The sequence below is a fragment of the Podarcis gaigeae genome, assembly GCF_964106915.1.
Source record: "Podarcis gaigeae genome assembly, chromosome: 17".
NCBI classification, from domain to species: domain Eukaryota; kingdom Metazoa; phylum Chordata; class Lepidosauria; order Squamata; family Lacertidae; genus Podarcis; species Podarcis gaigeae.
Window position 1 is genome coordinate 11,899,972 of NC_139694.1, and position 7,038 is coordinate 11,907,009.

At 43.3% G+C, this 7,038-nt stretch overlaps 1 long non-coding RNA gene across 1 annotated transcript; it reads left to right on the forward strand.

Moving 5' to 3' along the window:
- Nucleotides 1-5,177: 5,177 nt before the first annotated feature.
- Nucleotides 5,178-6,190, forward strand: LOC310834498. Its single transcript, XR_014559263.1, has 2 exons — nt 5,178-5,239; nt 6,080-6,190. It is a non-coding gene; the product is annotated as an uncharacterized lncRNA (long non-coding RNA).
- The last annotated feature ends 848 nt before the right edge of the window (nt 6,191-7,038 follow it).

The window sequence follows — 7,038 nt, forward strand, 5'->3', positions numbered from 1 at the left end:
ACCACGGAGGCTCAATCAAGCACTGAACTGCATTCAGAATCCTCATGCTCCATTGACTTGCATGTAGACTGCTTGCACTTGTAAATGTTCCAAAACTTTTTTTAAAAAATGCAAACAGGGGTGACTGTCTTTGACACTAAATTTTGTTTTTTCAACCCCCTCAGCCACAGACTCCAGCAACATATACCATTTTGCTGCAGGTCTCCAGCTGAATCTCTCTAGCAATATGTTCAATTCCAGCTAAGCAGAATGACATCACACAAACAACATTGTCTGAAAAGACATGGAAACCAGTTTTCAAAAACAGAGAGATATGGTTTGGTCATTTTCTCTTCAGAATAACTTGAGAGGCTTCAAATATAATACACACCAGTGGAGAGCTGAATAAGATTGATAACTCTCCAAGAATTTCTTCTTTCAGGAGCATTGTTATATATTAGCATTTTAAGTCAGTTAGCACTATTTAATTCGCAAGTGTAGAAACTGTGCATTGTATGTATCTAATCCTATTCTGAATCTTCATATACCATTAGCCTTCATACTGTCTCTTGGCTGATAACGAGTTCTACAGGATAATTGCATGCCAGGTGAAAAAAGCTTTATCCATTGGTTTGCTATGATAGGACCTCCCGTCAGAAACAGAAGGCTTAGAATAGCCTCTGGGTTTAGTGATGGGACTGAATTAGTTGTCAGCATGCCACTTTATTCATACCATCTGCTTATCTTAAAAAAAGGGGAAAGACCACCTCTGTAGTCTTGGCTCCAGTGGGCTGCCTCCAATTATATTGCTCTTCTGCTTCTTGTCTTAGCCTGAGGCCCAATTCATATATGAGCTCAGCAGTGTGGTTGCCACCTGCATTGAAATTATGTGGGCTCTGCTCCATGTGGCAAAAGTGATGTGTGAAACAAAACTGCTATGTAGTCGTAGCAATTAGAAGTGGCAACTACTAAACAAGCTGCCTCAAAAAAGAGAGGTTGATCTAGTGCAGGATCAGCAAACTTTTTCAGCAGGGGGCTGGTCCACTGTCCCTCAGACCTTGTGGGGGGCCGGACTATATTTTTTTTTTGGGGGGGGGATGAATGAATTCCTATGCCCCACAAATAACCCAGAGATGCATTTTAAACAAAAGGATACATTCTACTCATGTAAAAGCACACTGATTCCTGGACCATCTGCGGGCCGGATTTAGAAGGCGATTGGGCTGGATCCGGCTCCCAGGCCTTAGTTTGCTTACCCATGGACAAGACTATAATGGAGCCTGGCAATGCACGCACATGCATTCTTTAGTTGGGACTTTTCCATTTTGGGGCTAACAAAACACGGGCTGCACTAGTGGCATACATAAATAACATTTCCGCTATCTCAATATGTAGTTCAGTAGTACTTCCAACCAGCCTGAAAAGCACAGCCAAGCAACTGCCTACTTGCAAGGATCCAGTGAATCAGAAGTGGACAGTGATTGGTTTACACGTTGATGTGGACCTTCTCTGCTGTCGCTTTCAAGAGACGCTATACTGAATCCAGATTTGACCTTTTCTTATTGATGCTCAATGGGACCGCTTCCAGGAAAGAGGCCAGCTACACTAGAATTTAACTCTTCAGGCATCTCAGTGAAGCAAAGAGGTTTTGCAGTGGACTTTTCTTCCTTCATGGTGGCTCAGCAGTTATGCTCACTTTGGGGGGAGCATGACCTACTGTACTTTACCGTCTATAAGACGCCCCCATGGATAAGACACCCCCTAATTTTCGGGACTCAATATCAAGAACATGGGGGGGGGGGGAGAGATTGTCCAGAATGGGAGGAATGCTGAAAAAAAGCTCACCCAAATTCCAAATGCTTGTGATCGAATGCAACGCAGAAGCCTCCTATAGTATTTCCAATCAACACCAGGAGCCGCCAATCACACACCCAATTGCCGCAGCAGAGCCCAATCACCAGCAGCCATTGTTGCAGCAGCAACCAATCGCCAGCAGACATTCTTGCAGCAGCAACCAATCACAAGCAAACATTGCCACAGCAACACCCAATCACAAGCAGACATTGTCGCAGCAGCCTACCACCCGCAATAACACCAGTGACAATCTACTACCCAAGACAGAAATAATTTCCACAGTCCCCTACCTCTGCGCTACCCATGTATAAGACTACCCCAATTTTTAAGCATTGTTTTAAGGTAAAAATAACCACTGTCTTATAGATGGGAAAGTATGGTAGGTGCTTAGGAGTGACTTCGAACCCTCCAGCCTTGTTCCTTGCCTGTTCACTCCTTGCTAATCCCAACTCACAGAGTGGAGAGAAACAGCAGGCCAGGTGAAATGGTTTTCTTCTGTGTGCAAATTGAGGACCAAGCCCTTGGCAATCACAAAAAGAAACGAATAATTTGAAAATCTACTGAGGATTCAGCTTTGTTAAATGGCTCAGTAATTTCCACAAGCATTACTACAATGAGGTCTGATTCGCAGTGACATCCAAGCTTCAACATTGCATGGCTTGCCAATTATTTTAGGCTGATCTGAATGTGAATCTGAAAATTTCCCTTTATGCTACTATAGCTCTCCAAAACATATACTGCCCCAATAATTAAAAAGCATTCTCTCTAAAATGTCCCCAGACAATACCATTTACGTTGTATGTCAACTCTCTTTATATAAAAGAGTGCACTGATTATTCTGCTTAAAAGTTATACCATGTTTCCCTCATAATTGCATGTCTTATTGAATTCCCCAATTTTTTTTGGTAAATTATATTTGCAATGCTCCACTAAAGATTAAAAATGCAACAATTAGGGTGACCATATTCAAAGCAGGGAAAAGGTTGTGTATCTTTAATATGTGTGTATACGATGGATTTTATTATCCACAAGTGAAAGGGATGCTTGAAGAATTGGAAATTTGCATGTTCCTATACCAAATGGCTTCTCTGCACTTCTTTCACGCACTGTGCAGATGGAAACTAGACCGTCCACTGGATTTCACACATCTCTGCATATTGCAGCACAATTCTCAGTAGTTTAAACATACACATTTATTTGAGAGAAAACACACGCTTTAATATATATTTCGAGAGCGTAAATATTAGGGGTGTATGTATAAGATACAGAAAGTCCCAAATCAAGAACTGAAGCAAGGCTGCTTGGGACAGTTTTGAAGCTTTCCATGCTGTAGCAGGATCTCTCCCAAGTGCCTGAAACTGAAGTGTTAGTGTGTGTGTGTGTGTTCCTATTGATTCTTCTAGATCTCTCAGCAACCTTCAGTCATAATCTACCATGGCATCTCATTCTTCTGGGTCATTTTGCTGAAATGGGCTTGGAAGGCACAACATTGAATCACTTGCCAACTATTTTATGCTGAACTGCATGTGAATCTGAAAATTTCCTCCCTCAGTTGTGCCGTCTGTCTGTCCATCTATCCATCTATCAACCTATCTCTATCCATCCATCCCCCTTTCAATGCTTTCCAACACATTCACGTGTAAAACACATTCACCTGTAAAACACATTCACATGTGCATTCTGTGTGCACCACTTATTTAAAGCCAGAAGTGGCTGGTGAGGAGGGGAGGCATCATACACCTGGTCTTCCAGCTTCTGAGTGCCTGCCACATATTAGAAGAGGAGCGACAATGTGGGCAGGGAGGTCAGTGTTGTGTTGGTGCATCAGTTGACACAGTGCCGACCTCCTTGCCACCTCATCCCTCTCCCTCCCAGTAAAGAGTAGCGACTCAGCTGTCAGGAGGATGGGTATGCAGCAGTGCCCTTTCTCACTCACCACTCTCATATAAAACACACATTTTTGGGGTGCCCCCTTTTGTACACCAAAAATGCATTACAACATTCAGTCGTGTGCATAATGTGTCTAGGAGCTGCATTCCAGTTCACAAGGAAGTTAGGGAGCATTGGATGAAGAAGTGGACCAAATGTATCTTGTCCAGCCCTGGTACCATGCATCAGAAACACTCATAGATAGTAGTATACATTGTCACTACTAGAGCTATACTGAATGTCCTCTAATTTTCTGCATTTGCCTCATATATAGTTAATCTAATCCTCACGTGGTAGTGGTCTTTGTGGTGAAGGCTATGAAAACTAGGGTATGGTTTCTGGATGAAATGGTGAGGTCCCTCCCATTGTTCTCCTAACCTGTTGCTGTATCTTCTTTCCTGAATGGTGGGTTTTTTTGGGTAGTTTCCTTGCTGGGACAGCATGGCATGAATTTTAGCTTATTTTTATAATTTGATTGTTTATCTTTTAATAATGTTTTATGGTATTTTGTGTAAAGGCATGGACCTCACAAATTTAATAAACTTGTTGTAGTTAATCTAATGCAACTGATCAAACTGCCCATAGCTCAGGCCCTCAATTCATATTTGTATATGAATTTTTATTGTATAATTGCTGCCACCCTTTTGTCATCTTGGCTGCTTTTTGGGGAGGCATCATAATCACCCCTCTCCTTCTTTACTTTTGTGGTTTTGCAAATACCACTATTCAATCATGTTGACTACTCTTAACACTCTTGGAATGAGTGGGTGGGAGTTTGTCTTTTTTTTACATGAAAAAGATCGCGGAGTGTGGCGAGTAGCCCTGGCTTTTGAAACTTGAGGTGTACAGTGGTACTTCAGGTTAAGTACTTAATGCATTCCGGAGGTCCGTTCTTAACCTGAAACTGTTCTTAACCTGAAGCACCACTTTAGCTAATGGGGCCTCCTGCTGCCGCTGCGCCACCGGAGCACAATTTCTATTCTCATCCTGAAGCAAAGTTCTTAACCTGAAGCACTATTTCTGGGTTAGCGGAGTCTGTAACCTGAAGCATATGTAACCTGAAGAGTATGTAACCTGAGGTACCACTATATATTTTTCGGACTTGCCGTGGGACTTTAGGCTGAAAGGTGGGTATTAAATTAAACTGCAATCTTCATCATCCTCACCTCAGCCCTAAACATTAAGGGTTGTATTCAATGTAGTGTTATGCAAATTTTCGTAGTGCATTTGTTCAGTCGAACATTCTCCTCTCCTTTAGATCTGATCTGATCTAGGGGTTCTTCTCATCCTCTGCAGCAGTTTTGGTGAGGACCTGGGACATGGTGAGAGGGAGGGCAAACCCCTTTAAACAAGTGGTAATCCTTGCATAGTTGGTGGCAAGTGGGAGCTGAATACCATCCTAAACATGTTTCCTTTTCAGACATAGTGAACCGATGAGTCAAAAAGAAGCCCTTTGTCCAGCTCCCATGGATTAGAGGTGTTATGTAGTGAAGTTTCACCCTGGGCAAGCAGGGGGATACTGTAGATGGTTTTCACTCAGGTCCACGTCAGTTATTTTAGGCGGGAAACTCTGGGTTGTTGTTGCTACAATGTTGACAGCCGACTGCCTATAAAAGCAGGCCGGCTGAGCTGTTTGCTGTTCAGTTCTGTCCAGCTTACAAGTAAAGAGCTGCTCTGGAGAAATCGCTGTGTTGTCTGCTATGTTCGCCCACAACTTAACACTGGCAATGAGGATGGGATAGATGGACATCAGAGCACAGCCAGATGCAGCCACCTCTGAGCAGAGCTGAATCACTGAGCTGAATCACTGAGTGAAATCACTGAACAGAACCAATTCAGAGCTGACTGTTCTGGCTAGAGCACGGTGTTCCATCCATCGCCCTTCACGCCGGCATCGGAATCATGGCTTCACTTGTGCCTCTACCGTCGTTTGCGCCAGCCTCTGAATCATGGAACTCCTACCTCGCTCGTACCAGGTGGCACTCGAAGACGGACGCTTGTGGCGCCGGCACATAGACCAGCTTAGGCACAGGGTTGGGGACTTGGACACTACCGTGGTGCCCCCAACTGCGCTTGTGGCTCCAGAAGAGACACTTACAGATGGCAAGGCTCCACCTACACCTCCCTTGCAAACTGCCAGCGTGGAGCCGAACCAAGCCACTTCAGAGGGTCTGCCAGACTTACCACAGACTCAGACCACTCCACTTGCGGAGGCTCCACCCACAGCAGCGGATCCAGGGGATATTGGTTTCAACGCCACCTAGGGTCGCACCACAGCCTCAGCAAGAACTGTGTGGCCCTCCGGACTTAACAAGAGTGATGTTTGTAAACTTCCGTGGACAGCTGAGATCATTCCGACAGGAGTTTTCCAAAGGAATTTCCCTGTGTTCTCAGCCACATAATTTGCTCAGTAAAACCAGCAGCAGAATTTATGGTTTATCTTCCTCTGTTTCATTTAGCATTATTTAAAGACATGCTTATAATTCCATCGAAGGTAATAGGACTTCTGTTAAAGTATACATTGGAGTGTTTTGCTGAATCAAAGCTTTTGTATAGAACTCAAAAGCAGCATGTTTGTGTTACAGCTCAGAATACTACTTTAAAAAGTGCCGCTGGATGAAAGATGAAAGCAGGCAGATTTGAAACATGCATTGAAAATGTGACTTTAATTGACTGCTATGATGACTTCGGCGCATCCTGGTAGGATGTTACATATGTCACCTGAATTGGGTAATTCATATCCTTTGATCATTGTTTTGGATAGCATCACCACATACCTGCAGTCAGCTTGTAGAACATGGGTTTCTGTGCATTTTCTTTTTTTTTAGCTTGACATCCCATTTCCAAAATTTACAGCCATTCTATTTGCTGCTCTGTGTCATATCTTCCTAATGTTTCTATTTGGATTAAAGGAAAAAACTCGCTTGGAAAATGCCATTTAAAAAACAAACAAACAAAACATGCTCATTTGCATAATCTGAATCATTACCTTCTCCTGGACAGGGTACCATAGCATTCCTGCTAATAATCGCAAAAATACTTTCAGCCAAGCAGTTGGCCCATCAGTAGAACAGACTGTATTTGCCAGAATGCAATCAAAGCTACATTTAGATCCCTATCATTATTTTCCCTCCCTATGCCTTGACACTTTCAACACAGCTTAACCTTGCCTCAATGCAGCCTCATCAGTCATGATTCATGTGTCTTGCAAGGATTCTAGCCCAGTGGGCTTATTCTTGAACAGCAACTGGAGCATGCAGGGATTTAGTCTGTGCA